The 16,404-nt window shown below is 33.2% G+C and overlaps 1 protein-coding gene across 1 annotated transcript in view; it reads right to left on the bottom strand.

Annotated features, from left to right (window-relative positions):
* LOC130448458 (ATP-binding cassette sub-family D member 1) overlaps positions 1 to 11,487 on the bottom strand; it is a 142,178-nt gene extending 130,691 nt beyond the window's left edge. Inside the window, exon 1 of the mRNA XM_056785858.1 lies at positions 11,137 to 11,487. The gene's annotated coding sequence lies outside the window, so the exon portion shown is untranslated. The remainder of the gene's footprint in view (positions 1 to 11,136) is intronic.
* Positions 11,488 to 16,404: the final 4,917 nt, after the last annotated feature.

The raw sequence follows: 16,404 nt of genomic DNA, 5'->3' as shown, positions 1-16,404 counted from the left end.
ATAAATATGGAATAACATATTTACCAATATATTTGAAAAAAAAATTGACCATGCATTTCTATTAAACAATCATGTCTGATAGTGTAGACGTAATTATTTTATGAACTACTTACACGAATGGATTTGATTATAATAGTTTTGTTAAAATAGTTATGACTTCCAAATAAGAATTTAGTCTACTATCCTGCTCTAATAATACCTGGCGCTGTTTGTAAAATCTTTCCAGTTGCTACTAAAGCACCACCTTAATTTGCTCTATTTCAACGGACACTTTAGATACACTGAGATGATTCTCCTCAGTTCTACACTCAATAGTATAAAACAAGCCTCACTCAGGTGAAATTGCTTCGCAGTATAAACGAATAGACTAACCTTACAACGTAATTATAAGCGGTTTGATAATAAAAAAGTGGCTAACCTAAACAATATAAACAAAGAACTTTTACTAGTACCCATTTTATTATTGCTATAAATAACACAAATACCTCTGATAATATTTTATTACTTATACATTCATACTTTAAATAAATGAATAATTCGAAAACCACAATAATATTTATTCATAAAATAAATAAATGTATGAATCACGAACCGTGTTATCTCTTATTGTATATAAACAACTTACTACATTTTTGTTTCATTAATAAAAACACGGCTAGTATAAGTCCATTAAATAGTTATTTATGTATCACACATTAAAGTCATTTTTTGTCACAAGGCAACTAACACCAGTAGTGGGACAAAGAGACTTTATATCCTGTTTTTAAACTAGGAGGACTGATTTGAATTGAAGTTGGCAATTCTATAGATTGCTGATTGGTCAAATCGCAAATATATAGACAATTCTATAAATTGTAAACAGTGTTCATTTTGATCTTTCTTGCGTACTTATTATTTTTTTATTAAAATATGAAAACAGTTCTTGTCAGGACAAATTTGAAAATATACTCAGAAAATTTTCCAATTATTAGCAGACATCATTTGCCCACCAAAAAAAAAGAGCTCTCCAATGTTAGACCACTTATTACTACAGGCAATTTTTGAACTAAAACCTTAAATTGAATTGGGCGGTTTTGATTTTCTAGATTCTTGGAGGTTTTGGGATACTGATAAGTCAACAACTCTTGACAAAATTACGGGCACGGATTGTCAAAATTTTGGGACTTCAAACTCAAAAAAATAACTCAAAAACTATCAGGAATTCGAAAAAACTATCTTAACAAAAAAATGTAGAGTACAAAATTCTCTATTTGTTCTTAACCTCAAAATTTTCATCTTAAAATGGGTTTATAGACTCAAAAATATTTTGAATCGCGAATAACTCGAAAAATACGAAGAATTCGGAAATAAGTGCTTGAGCAAAAAATATACAGCACAAAATTCTCTACAAATTGGTCCTCAAACATTTTTTCCTCAAAATTTTCACCGTAAAATGGGTTCATATACTCAAAAACCTTTTGAATTGCGGATAACTCGAAAACTATGAGGATTTCGACAAAACCTGCCGCGATAAAAAATATGGAACACAACATTCTCTCCAAAAAAGGTTTCAATTTTTTCCTAACCTCAAAAAGTATTTTCCCCATCCAATGTATTGGTGTTAAAATCTGCATTATCATACACGAATTGGAAAAATGAACCGGGCTTAAGAGTTAGAGGTTTACTCAAAAGAGCACAGTCTTGGTACAGATTCACTTCTTGATAAGAACAACAAACTCCAATGTGGGAAAATATCTCGATGAACGGGACATTTTGAACTTTCTATGCATTTTCAAAATTGTAAGAATAAGGATACATCATACTGAGAATGTTTTTGTATAAACTTGAACCTGTGATTCCAAGCTTCAAAATGAGTATCCACATTTTGGTGAAAGAGAAACTATTAAAAATATATTGAAATAATAATCAACCGAGATCGAAACTAGTGTTCATGATCGCGATTGTTAAAAGTTAGTTCATTTCAAACCAAGAAGTAGTTCATGTGTGTTATATACATGACTATTTCCTTCGAAAAATTTAAGCCAACCAAAAAGCTGTAATACTTTATGTTTACCTAGCAACGATCAAATTTCAGCGATAATACTGCACTAGTGCAAATTATCGATAATTTGCACTAGTGCCAAATTTTCGTCTAGGATTAATAAACATCATTTGGTTTTAATTTTATATTTTAAGAAAAGGAACAATTATTGTTTATTTTAAATTAAATTTTTCTCAGGAAATAGTCTGCCAAAATGCCCTCTCGTGCATGTCAAATTGTCTCATAATTTCCTCTCGTGCGCATTCGCGCACTAGAGAAAATTAAATTATCGACAATTTGACATGCACTCGGGACATTAATATTGAAAATATTGATAATAACAGGAACGTACAAATCTCTCATTGGATTTGCTTGTTTATATAGTGGGTGATGGAATATATCCATTGAAACTTCAAGTGCTTATGTGGCCAATATACCTTTTCAAGATTTTCGAAAATTTCCGTAAGTTGAAAATTATGCTAGCTTACCCGAGTACAAAGTAGAGATCTAAACCATCATGATTTATTTTAATTTTTTGGAAACGAAGTAGTTTTCCAAGAGTTAGAGCAGTTTCCATGTGCGCCTTAAAAACTTAAGTTGGCTTGATTTCGCACTGTCGGAAATTAGCGAGCGAATGCTCCAGCTTTTGGCGTTGGGAGATTTACTCAGAAATAGTGGCTACAACAAAAAAATGCATGGAGACCTTTTTTGTTCGGGCAGTTTTTTTCTAATTCCTCTTGGTTTTCGAATTATTCGAGTTTCAAATTTTTATTTAAGTTACTAGTTCCAAAATTTGGGAAACCCTTGCCTATAATTTTTCACGAGTTGCTAGACTTATAACCGATTCTTTGAAAAATCAGAAGCGCCCAATTTAATTTCGGGTTTTATCGTATTTTACCTATACTATATCGTCTATAAAGAAGCAGAACATTGTGAATTAGTATAAACAAATCTCAAATAAATACAAACAGACCAAAGTGAATTCTATTGTGATTAAAATTGTCAAACGTTGGGTATGTCATGGAAATAGCACTGTGTTCCGAGAATATAGAAACATTGAAATAACTGCCTCTTCTCACCATCGTGGAGGTCGTCGTAGATTTGTAGAAACCTTCGATGATACAACAAAAAATATAATTCGACGCAATATTCCTAGTTTCTCTTTTAAAAATCAAATACCAACTGTGAATGAAATAGCTGTATGCATTCAATTTTTTAAATAATGAAAAAATTATCTTTGACCGAATAATAGTTTTCTTGTGGCGATCATATTTACGAATCATTAAGGAAATTAGAAGAGAAAGCAGACAAATAAAATAAGCCAAAAAAGGAGAAAAACAGATTGTTTTCAAATTATACATTTCATTAAGCTTATGTAATTCTCAGGGTACGTTACTAGTGAGCGAAATGATTTTTGATAATGTAAACTTAGGTGTCTTCTAAATGAACATTAGATTTTAATACAGGTTAAAATTTAAATATTACTTAGATGGTTAATTAGTTTTGTATAGATTATGAAGATTTATCATAATACATTTATGAATAAATTATAGCAGTACCAAAAAAAGCTCAAGATATTAAGAACGTTATATTGGTGCCATTAGTAGGATGTGTGAGATAAATAATGCGTGAAAATGACTATAAAACTAGATTATGAATCCGGAGACATTTATATTTACGAACTATTATTTTATGGCCGCTATGGCCTCCTTTAGTTGATACCAGTAATAAAACATTCGATTAAAGATTTTTAAGTGGATAAAGTGCATCAAAATACATCGAAGCCACTTGAAATTTATTTGTAGTATTTGATTGAGAGAAGTGAACCGTTATCTTAGAAACAATTGATTATACAAAGAAAACTTGTGCATAAAAGTAACCTATGACAAAATTACTTTCTCCACATATTCCACCTCTAGAAGGCGTAGTTGAAAATTATGAGAAAAAACATCATTTTTTATAATAAATATATTGTGATAATAGCAAGTGAAATATTTGTAATATTCGATTCTTTTTAGATAAGTTTGTTCCAGTAAAATAAATAGTGAGCGGGAAAGTTGAACCAATAAAATAGTTTTGTGGTTTTGGTACTTAGTTTAATTCAAAATTTTCAATGCTCAATAAAAAATACTAATATCTTGTAATTTTTTTTAACAATTATTTTTCCAACGTTTTTTTATCTAAATTCGATGCTCTATTTTAAACCATTCATTTAAAGTAACATGAAATTGTAAAAAAAAATGGTTTAAACCGCATCTTAATACGCATTTTTCCAACGAAGATTAGGACGTTGATGATAGTTTAGCAATAAGAAAATTGTTTGATTGAACACCACACTGACCTAAAATATTAGCGTCATTCTCCCCGTTTTTCCATGTTGGTTTTCACATTCTCCCGGTTGAAATTTCATGAATTTACTATACTGTTATCATGATGAATAATTATTTTGAAAAATACAAATATAATAAAACAACAAAATTATTTTTTTGATTTAATAATTCTTGCTCCGACTTCTTGTTGCAATCTGTTTTTGAGTTTTCGGGGATTTTTTTCTTTTATGTTTCCAGTTTCTCTCTCTGTTTTTTCAACTTTCTTCTTTGAGTTTCCAGCAAATCTTGTGATTTTTTGTCTTTTGTACTGCGCCATATCTTGAGTAAGCATTCCTCATAGTGAGTATCATAGATTTTGATACATTTGTAACTCTACCAATTTTTTGGTAGAGAATTGTACGCTAATCTTTGGCCTATAAGTGATTCTCTCTGCTGTCGCATTGCAGTGACTCAGGTCAAGATTTAGAAATTTAGGAAGTGGCCAGTGGCCACTGGACCTGATTAATTCACTGGCCACTCATGCGTTGTGTATATATCCATAGAATCTACATGTAATTACAAAAACATATACACATAAAGACATAAATGTAACGACACATCTTTAATATAGTTAAATAAATTTATTTTCTAAGTTATTATCGAATTTAATATCATACAGTTACCTCCCAAGATAAAGAATTATAGATAACCTTAAGTTAACTTCTTAATGTCTGACCTAATTTTTTTCATTTATGTGAACACATTTAAGTTCTTTTCTTTCAAATTACAGATTTTTCAAGAAAATTTAGTACATGCTTATTACATTACTAAAATACGAAACTTCTTTTTTTTACAACCAAATACCTTTATTGAAATTCTCAAAATACAAAAATTTTATATAAGGAAGTCATAGATGAACTATTTCCAAAGCATATCTCTGGAAATGATATCACAGCTTGTGAAATATATAGTTTCATTTTGTTTATTTCATGAATTCTGGAGGAAAAATAATAATTTAAGATTATACAAAAGTAACTGTTTTTTTTGTGATGAATTTTATTTCACACGACACACAGCTGCACTAATTGAATACTGTGAATACAATATATCTTATTTTTAGAACACATTCTAACATCAGTAAAAATTTTGAAAAATCAGTTATTTTACCATGAGATTTTAATCAACCTAAAAAAAATCTAAATTGTGATTTTAATCATTATAATTCAGCTATCAATATCAACAAAGCTGGCTTTGAATATAGAACTACAATAATAATATAATAAAAGTAATAGTAATAAAAGAGGGGGGGAAATTTGATTGGAAAAAATGGTAAAATTTAATCCTTAAAACATGGTCTTCTGCTTTTTATAGAGTCATTCCACTATAGTTCAATTATTTTGTCAGGATTGTCCAAATTCACTTTTGATTTTTTTATAAACAGTCTATTTTCAATACATTCTCTGCTCATACATGTGGACCTGTTATTTATGATGTTTTTTAGACTGCTCCACACTCTCTCAACTTCAGCATTACTGTGTGGGATTGTGATCAATTCTTTCATGATTTTAAAGTGACTAAAGTGTTCTCCATTCAGTTTATCAAGTAGATTTGTTTCCATTGCTCTTTCCTCTGGGAATTTAAAAATTCTACATACTTCTAAGAGCTCAGCATTTCCATATTTTTTCAAATTTCCGTCTATTGATGGAAACATGCCCGTGTCAAACTTTTGAGTTATGAGAACACAGGCACAAAGAATCTGTCTGAATATTGCTACTTGTATTTTTGCAAAACTCCTTAAAGTTGTTTTTTCCATTTGGAATGTTAGAAGAGTTTTTTTTGCAGAAGAAAAAAAAGAGAATTTTTTGTGCCACTTAAAACATTATTTTTATATTTAATACTGTTTGGCTCTGAATTATCAGTTGACGCGAGGAAATTCTGCAAATGCTTCCCATTGGTTTTAATTAGTTGACCAGATTCTCCAAACAGTATAAATCAAACTGCAATTTTTTGATATAATTTATAGCCTCACATATGTTAACTTTTTCCAAAAACAATGAAGTTTTAGACATCATGTCAACAAAATCTCTAAAGGTATGCAAAAAAACAGAGTATCATACAGCAACAACTCTTTCAGGATTGATTTAGCTGTAGTTTTAACACTGCCTGTGTAGGTTGAGCTGTGTAGTGATGAAACAGTTGTAAGATGTTCGACAATGGATTGGTATTTTGAACATTCGCAATTACCGAGCTTTCTAGTGAATTAACCCATCTGGTTTCACATATGGGTTTAAAAGAAAGCAATTGCAAGTTAAGGGCTTCAGCAGCTCTATGTAGCTCCCTTGTCAGTTTTGGACTAATTCTGTAAAATGTGTTAATGGACCTTAACAGAGACATTATTTTTGTAGTTGATACGCTATTCTTCGCAGCATCTTTTAAACATAAATCAAGTATATGATTGTAGCAATGGATGTGCTCCATCAACTGTCACGCATATAAGGCGATCCATCAGTTAAAACTGATATAAATTTTGAACTATTTATTTCTTCTATAACCATATTTTTCAAAAACAATGATACATATCTTATCAAAGTTGCAAAAGAATACTGGTTTTGATACGTATCTCCTAACAAAATACCATTCAACTTTTGTAATTGGCATTCAGATTCAAAATCAAATGCTGGCCTTTTTTTGTCAAAGTAAAAAACAGTCCTCATAAGACATGACATTTTTTATAAACTTTTTCATCAATGCTGACTAACTGTTTATAAATGGCTGCATCTTTAGCTGGCACAAAAGAATTTCGTTCTCTGAGCAGCGTTCATGTGCAGTACTTTTAAAGTGTATGTCTACACTTTCCTTCTTTCGACGGGGAGGTTGGAAATTTTTTGAATCTTTCACGAAATTTGAGAGATATTTTGCGCCAAGCTGTGGAGCCCAGTTGGTGCAAGCCATGCACCACATGCCCCAAGGATCATCAGCATCAATGGTGAGATTTATAAATGTCTCTTCTGTGGCTTTTTCATCAATCTTAACAAATTTACATTTTTCTCGAAGGTGACGACTGTTTTCTTTCTGAGAATTAATAACTTTCTTGCGGCCTGACTGACCTTGATTAGAGCTATCAACTGACAGAATATTTTGTTCTTCAACTGGAATAATCAATGACATCGGTGGTAATCTAAGGATTAAATATTTGGCGTAATTTATTTGACGTAAGAGTCATTCTTTTCCTTATTTAATTCTATGCCGTTCCGTTTTACCCCCACTTCATTTTTTTTTCAAAGATTCTCTTAGACTTTATAAATTTAAGTCGCAGAAATTAAGCGAATAAACGCAGATTCGCATTATCACTCAACTGAAAAATGATAAATATTCTTTCGGAATTGGTAAGGGGAAAAATTAAAAAAGCGAAAATCTGCGTAAATTTTACCCCTCCTTCTTATTAAACATACAGAATTATCCACTTCTTAGTCAAAAATAAATAAATTATACAAAACAGAAGAGGTTTCATCATTTGAAATCTGACTATATGGCTGACAATTTTCGTCAGTTAATTTCCTTTTTTTACTGGCCATTACTTAACACATATGTAGTCTAAAAATAGATATCTTCCCCGCCTTCTACAGAGAACAGATTATATAGAATTCAAACTGAGGATCAGCATTAGATTATAATATGACCAATAGAAGATCACGTGACCCGTCACCATAGAAACACTCTGATACGGGAAAATTAACGTTGACCTTCACCCGTTTCGATTCGCGAAAAATATTATAGTGTCTGTCAACGATAATCTCCGATAACATCAGTAATTATTGTGGGTCGCGATTGTACATGGAAAAGAAAATAACATTGGGAAAGGGGTCCGGTTGCTGAGACCCCTCAAGTACTAAAGAAGAAAGATGACCTTGACTATGGGTTATAGATTAGAAACATACAGAGACTATTGAAAATGATGTGGGGAGGGATTTTGAAATCGCATATTGCACATTAATAATACTCCGAGCAATACTCTGTATTGTATATCTCTTTTACTGTTGTAATACCATCGGCATTCCGGAGAAAGGAAATAAATTTTTTTTCGGAAATATAAAACACGTGGATAATGAATATTAAAAATTGGCGATTTTTGTATATTTTCCAGTTCGCCACGTATTTAAGGTACTCGCCACTCGCCACGTGGCGACCGTGAATCTTGATAAGGTCAGGGCTACGTGCAGGCCAATTCAGGGTGAGTATCTCGACCTCTTCTAAGTACTGCCAAACCACTCTTGCAGCTTGTGGACGAGCATTATCGTGCATTAGCACAGAGTTGTCACCGATGTGAGGCATGTAGGGCACTACATAGGGTTCTAGAATATTGGTCATGTACTTGTCAGCATTTAGTCTTCCATTATTCACTGGTACTAACTCCATGCGACCCTCGAAATAAATTCATCCCCAAACCATAATAGAACCAGCACCTAAGCTTTAAGTTTGACAAAAATTAACCTGATCGTGCCGTTCACCACGTCGCCTATATACTGGTACACGCCTATCTGATGAATGCAGACAAAATCGTGAATAAAATATTGGACCAATCTTGAATAGTCCAATTTCCGTGTTCTCGATTAAATTCCAATCTTGCTACTCGATGTTCTCTGGTAAGACGTGGCTAGCTGGCACTCTGACTCATATACCTGCTTCTCTCAGTCTGTTTCGAACTGTTTCTAGGCATATTCGGACAATACGAGCAGCCAACAGATCTGTTTGCAGCCTTCGACCGGTGGTATGCCTAATTCTAAACGCCGTTAAACCTCAAATAACGATCATCTATTACCGAAGTTTATTTGACGAAGCAGCGCGACCTGACACAACAGTCGTGAGTTCACAGACATGTTCCACTGAGTGGGTCATCCGATTCTGATTCAGAACTGAAGTTCAATAACAACAATTGTTTTATTCGATAGTCAAAAATGACAGACATTTTTTGATGCCGGCTAGTCGCGATCTGCCAATCAAATCCAAACCCCATCGTTTCCTATTTGAAAACGCGTGTCTCAATATGCGGTTCACCACGCAGCACGTGTAGCATGTACGAGTCGTGTCTCTCGTGTCACGCTACCTCACACGTGCTATACGTATTCCAATTTGCGCTTTGCCTAACTGTACGTGAAGCGGAAAACATTTGAAAAGAATTATCTTTAAGATAGAACTGCGAAAAATAGTTCTATTGTATCATAATAAAGATTATAAAATAACGTTGTTTTTATCCATTTTTTTAATTAAAAATATCAAATGAATCACCCTTTACTTATGATTATGCAATTCATTATTGAACTCATTCAAAAGTCAAACCACAATTTAATATTTGCACTTATAATCGATATAAAAAATTTTTATAACAATTCTCCATATCTTTGTCAGTATTCAATATCAATGTAGCAAACTAAATGAGCATAAAAAATGGAAAGAAAAAACCGGTAATTATTTAATTATTGGCCTATTTTGCCATAAAAATAGTTACTGAATTTTCAATTTTCCCTATGATAAAATAATAATTATTTATGGTTACGTCAATTAACAATTATAATTGTTCATAATTCCAATGACCTAATTTCATATATTTTTCACATATTATTTTCCCTATTTAGCTGTATTTTCATACAAAATTTATAATTTGTTAACACACGTAATTCCGAAAATGTCAATTTTTTTATTTTTTAACCCTTTCTATTTTTTTAACAAGGGATGACCGAGAGCTGGAATAATTTTTTTTGTGTTCAGTAAACTTTTCTTTATTACAGATTTTTAGATAATTACCAAAAAATCTAACAAGGATTGCAATCAACTAATTTTCTTAACCTTTGCTGCTTAGCTATTTTTAACATCTAACTTTACTACAATCAGCTGGACAAAAAGTATGAAATGATAATGATAGGTAATTTCTAGATACTTTAATCTTATCAGATTCACAGTTAATTAAAATGGTGGAAACGGGATTAGCTGTTACACATTTAATATGTAACTACTGTTTACCGATCACTCCACCCCATATTTATTCTATAATTTTGTTAACAACTAGTCCCAAGTCCAAATTACTAGCATTCATTACTCATAAAAAAATATTAACTTGAGTTACGTAAAAGTACTTTTAAACAATAGTTTAATAAATGCATAATAAAAATCAATAGAAATATTTGTTGATTAGGCACAATATGATCTTGAAATCAAATTTTACGAAGTAATTATTTTTTAAGTAACCTAGCAAAAACAGAACACCAGGGGACAACCGACCAAGGTGCCTTCCTTCCCTATGAACACGTTAAATTCAAAATACCTTGAATCTGCTGATTATAAGCTATAAAGCTGTTACTACGTACACCCGTTCCAACTATCCCTTCTTCCCCTACATGTATTCAACAATTAATTTTTATTACCTATAGAATTACGTGCCTTAAGAGCTGCATTATACCTACCTGGTAAATGACCCCACTACATTTTGTGCCACAATATCTTTTCTTTCTTTTTAATAAATATGAATAACTAGAAATATCAATTTGTTTATACATACAAAAGTATTCGATTTTTTGAACCCACATATTTATTACGTCTAAATAATAGCATTAAGCAATAATTAACTATAGATTCGATAATATAAGAACTAATTGAATATTGTTCGATAATGGCTAATCACAACAATATTTCCTTAAAAATAAGATAGATGTTTGTCATAAATTCTAACACATAAATTGTATATTTGCCACAGTGAAATAGTTAGGTTAGGTAATTTCCGTACATGAACTTGAAAAACAATAAGATGCTTACCTTATGTATTAAAAACAATACACTATAATAATAAACAATCAATAATCTGTCTTTTTGTCTACAGTCAACTGAAATCTCTCTTGAGTAATAGAAATAAATTGTGAATAGTTTTGTATTGATCCCACCAAGGTCACAGCACTAAACTAGAAAATATAGTCACTTTTATTACTAAAAATAGTCAGTTGATCTCTATTCATTCACCAAATATTCACGATCCGGTGAAATTGAAAGTTATTTTGGATAACATATAAGAAGCACAATAAATTATTCGTTAAATAAATTATAGCTGGTTTCGCCTGAAACGAGCGAGGACGAGAACTGCTCTTTTCTCGTTCCACACCGATACCGACTGATGATGCAAGGGAAGGGATTGCACATAAACTTTTGATTCGGTTAAGCAGACACCTGATGGAATTAAATAGTTGGAGGTAAATCTCTACCTTAGGAAAATTTACATTGTTATTTTAAATATTTTCTCCAAATATTCAGTTAAAATAAAAAATAAGTTATATTTTTTATTAGATTGTCAATATTTTAAATCTCAATAATTTCAGTTTAACTAGCTCGATGTCTTAGAGCTAAATATGTGAAACATGTCCAATCAGAATAAATGTAATGCTAATCCGGACAAATATATTTAAGGATTAAACGACTTACCTTAAGGATGTTCAATCCTAATTATACGATATTGGACACGTCCTCCTAGAACACCCTGTAGTAATACTCCTAATCACTTATCACGCGCAAGTTTAAAGAAAATGATTCACCCTCTCGTCGATCCTGCCTGGCTCGTTTCGTTCGTGTGTCATTATACTTCGCCTCTGTACTAAGATCGCCTCTGGGGCGGGTGTACTATTACCTTTCGTATTGACAACCCAAGTCACTTGCTTCCTGGGTGGGTTTGTTCTAGGAGGACGTGTCCAATATCGTATACTTAGGATTGAACATCCTTAAGGTAAGTCGTTTAATCCTTAATTATACTTCTATTGTACACGTCCTCCTAGAACACCCTGTAGATGTTTAGAGAAGATTGTAGAGGCGATCTTGACCAGAATAAAAATAGTCTTATTACAGTTCTATTCATTTTTATTTCCCAGAAAAGTAACATTTGTGTAACAAAAAAGTACATCCCAAAAATTTTAAATCTAAAATTAATTATAAACCCTTTTCGTTTTTAGTCTTATTAATACTATGAACTAACATAACATACTTGCATGAATGAACAAAACATTATATATTTTTGTCATAGAATGCAAAACCGAACAAAAACTTTTTCATTTGTTTTTTATTAAGTTTTCAATATAATTAGAAAACGTTTCTGTGCCTACCAAAGGCCTGTTATAGAATTTACAAAAAGTATTTGACTTTTCAGACCACCCAGCTGCACTTCTTATGCTCTCGATATTTACCCCAGATCTAAGGGCAGCCGAAGAAGCAGCGTGTCTGGTACTGTGCCCTTTAAATTTTTTAGTGTCAACTCCCCCCATTTTTGGCAGTTAAAATAAGGTAGTCTTCGCTACCCCTGATACTTTTTGTTCGTTCGATATAGTGTAGAATGGTAGAGCAAACGCAAAGCGCTGGATTATCCCTGAAGAAGGAAAACTTTAAGAGTGGTTGAAGTTTTTTCGGCCCCGAGGTTTTCACAATATCTGTTATTTTTATTTGTATTCCTGTATCCGAGCTCACAATATTACTTATTTTTATTTTAGAGAAGGTCTGCACCCTTTGGGCTGTGGTCAAGGCTAACAGTACAACTAGCTTTACTGAAAGTTGACTCATATCAAGAGTATGCAATGGGTAAAGTTTTTCTAACATAATTAGTACCGGAGATGGGTCCCAAGTCTCGTCGTATCTTGGAAAGCTTGGGCGAGTTTTAAAAACCCCTTTCATAAACCGTTCCACAGTGTCTGATTTCCCTGCTTCTGAGATAAGATTTATTGCAGACTTGTGAGTGTTGATGCTCGAATAGCTTGAGCCATTTTGAAATTGTTGACTTAAAAACTCAAGAATATTGTGAACAGTAGGTTGAAAAATTTTTTGCTTATTCCCTTCGAAAAATTCCCACCATTTTGAATATGTTGTATTATACTGCTTGATTGTATTCTCACTAAGAGATTTAAGCATCAGGTCTGCGGCGTTTCCTGATATATTTTTCATTTTGAAGGCTTCCCTGATAAAATCGCGGCTCCCAGGGTAAGTCGGGGCCACAGTGGGTGAGGCTTTCTGAAAGGGGATAAAAGCAAATTAGGACTTGGGTGTAATCTAATTAGTGTGGATTTCCATATAGGGAAAACTACTATGCATTCTGCTCTGTCGGCCTCTATTTTACTTAGAACTTTCGGTAATAAGGCGAACGGGGGAAAAATATATCCTTTAATATTCTCCCAAGAGAGTGTAAATATTTATAAATATTTATAAATATATCAACATTTTGGCTTTCGGGGTCAGGGTGCCAAGAAACAAATTTTTTGCACTTTTTATTAAGATAGCTAGCAAATAAGTCTATTTCTGGGCAACCCAATTTTTCAACAATTTGTTTGTAGGCTTCGACATTCAATGAGTATTCTGTATCTATTTCTTTGGATCTCGAAGCTTTATCTGCCAAAACATTGCTCTCTGAGTTAATATATGAAGCAAATAATTTGATATTTCTTTCCTCACACCACTGCCATATGTCCTTAGTTAAATCATTTAGATACTTATACTTAACGCCCCCCATTCGGTTTATGTAGGACACCGCCGTCGTATTGTCTATGCGAAGCAATATGTGACTGTTTCGTAAATCTTTGAAAAAAGTCTTGAGACCAAAAAATGTCGCTTTTAATTCTAAGTAATTAATGTGCCTCTGTTTTTCAAATGAATCCCAGAAACCATTTGCATTTTGACCATTGTAAAAAGCCCCCCATCCTGAATTGGACGCGTCTGTAAACAACGTATGTGTGTACTTCGGAATTGCAATGCTATTTTCGCAATCTTTTATATTATTTAACCACCACAAAAATTCACTTTTCAGTTTGGGAGATATTTTCATAATTTTATCATAATCTCCACCACTGACTTTCAGAGCTAAATATTTTTCCCTCTCGAATTGTTTTGTGTGAAGCCACCCGTACTGCGTGGCTGGACAAATTGAAACCAAGTGACCGACAAATTTGGAAAAATCTCTAATTTTTATTTTTCGCTTTTTTAAGATTGCTTTTACCATAGCAGTAATTTTTGATTTTTTATCTGTAGTTGGACGCATTGTCATTTTTTGTGTGTTAAAAATGAATCCTAGGAATTTTATTTCTCTTTTAGGAGAGAGACAACTTTTTTCTTTATTTACTACAAAACCAAGCCTTTGAAGAAGACTACATGTCTGATTTATATTATCCCGGCATTCTGTTTTACTTTTCCCAATGAGCAATGTGTCATCTAAGTAAATTACAGAGGACAGACCTTTCGCCCTTAAATGTTCAATAGCTGGTTTTAAAATTTTGGTAAATGCGTAAGGAGCAGTGCCAAGGCCAAAAGGAAGACACTGGAACTCCAGAATTTTGTTTTTGAATTGAAATCTAAGATACTTTCTCTGCTCAGTGGCTACGGGTATCGAGAAGTATGCGTCTTTTAGATCAACTGAAGCTAGATAGCAGTCCTGTGAGATAAGATTTTTTGCCGTTCTGTTGTCTTCCAGTTTGAAATGGGGCGGTGTTATAAATGTATTTAGTTTTTTAAGGTTAAGTATAAACCTGTCGTTGCCGTCGGGTTTCTTTCTTAAAAAATAACTAGATAAGAATTGCCCATTACATTTAGTCACTTCTTTGACGGCTCCCATATCAATAAGTTTGGTAATGCTGTCTGAATAAGACTTTTCTAGTTTCCCACTTAAATTCGGGGGTTTTTGAGGCCTCTTTTGAACAGGAGTTGCATTAAAAGGTATTCTGTAACCTTTAACCCAACCTAGAATTTTACCGTTGGTTGTTATTTTCTCCCATTCCTCGAAGAAAAGCCTTATTCGTCCAGCCAGTTTTGTGTTAGAGGTTACCTCTATATCTGACGACGTCTGTAGGAGCTGTGCTCCTGTCTCCGATTTTTCGGAGCCTCTCTCTCGTTCCGGCGCTTGAAGGTCATGGCTTTGCTGGATTTGACTGCTCTCCTCCCTTCTCTGTTTTGTTGTGTATTCCATCGATCTTTGGAGGCGTAGTTCTTCAGGTTTTTTGAAGTCTGGGGCTTTAGTTCCTTTGCTGCAGTCTCTATATTTTTTGCGGACTTACATTTTTCGCCAAAGTCTTCCCCAAAAAGAGTGGAGTCTCTTAATTGCATAGATGCCACAGTAAAAATTTTCTGTGGTTGGTAATGGCGTGGTGAACCGCACAGAGCATTTTTCCCGCTTCCACCATATTGGTAATATTTGGATCGGGGTCTTCGGCACTATGTTTTGCTTCCAGCATTCTTGAAAGGGCAGTACCAAGCACGGAAATGCTTTTTCCCAACTGATTTTGTAATTCTGCTAAGAAACTATCCTTTTTATTTTCTGAAGCAGAAATGACAGTCTGGACTTCAGGGTTATTTTTTGGGGCTTCCAACAAGGAGCAGTTGCTCGGTACAAGGCTGTTTTCAAAAAGTTTATCTTTTGTTTCCTTGTCTATGCCATTCTGGAGATAGCTTTTCCAGCGGTTGGCCAACTCTGAGGATATTTCCGGTCCATAAATTTTTTCCTCAGTCGGATCCTCCCCAAGAATGGTTTTAATTTCTCCCATTCTAGCGCTTTTATCCGAAGTAGTGCCGGAGCTAGAGGAGTTGCTATCCGCGTATGAAGAGGATTCAGATTCTGAACCTGTTGAAGAAGGCCTGTGTTAATACGTATTGTGTAGGCATAACGTTGGTATTGTCTTAAAAAAGACTGTAAAATAAGCGGATATCTGGTTATTTTAGAATTTTGGGCACCATAATAATATATTAGGCACCATTTTGTTTAATATTCTTGTAACGTATTGGAAGTACCAACGTACAGAATCATATGTTGCCACGTCACGCTGACCGTTGCTGATGCGAGACTCGGCGTGCATAAGTCAAAAACTATGCTGGGTTATCGTGGCTTTTTTTTTTTCATGTGTCTACAAGGTAGACTAACCCATGCCGAATATATTAATCATACGATTAATACATGGTGTCTCTTTCGCTGCTTTTCTAAAACATACTTGTATTTGTAATAACTGTGAACTTACTTGAATCATATTCCCTTAGTTTTTCCTCCAGTCTCTTCATTTTCCTTCGAATATCGGAAAT

The sequence above is a fragment of the Diorhabda sublineata genome, chromosome 8 (genome assembly GCF_026230105.1).
Source record: "Diorhabda sublineata isolate icDioSubl1.1 chromosome 8, icDioSubl1.1, whole genome shotgun sequence".
Taxonomy (NCBI): Eukaryota; Metazoa; Arthropoda; class Insecta; order Coleoptera; family Chrysomelidae; genus Diorhabda; species Diorhabda sublineata.
This window is presented reverse-complemented; position numbering and strand designations above follow the sequence as displayed.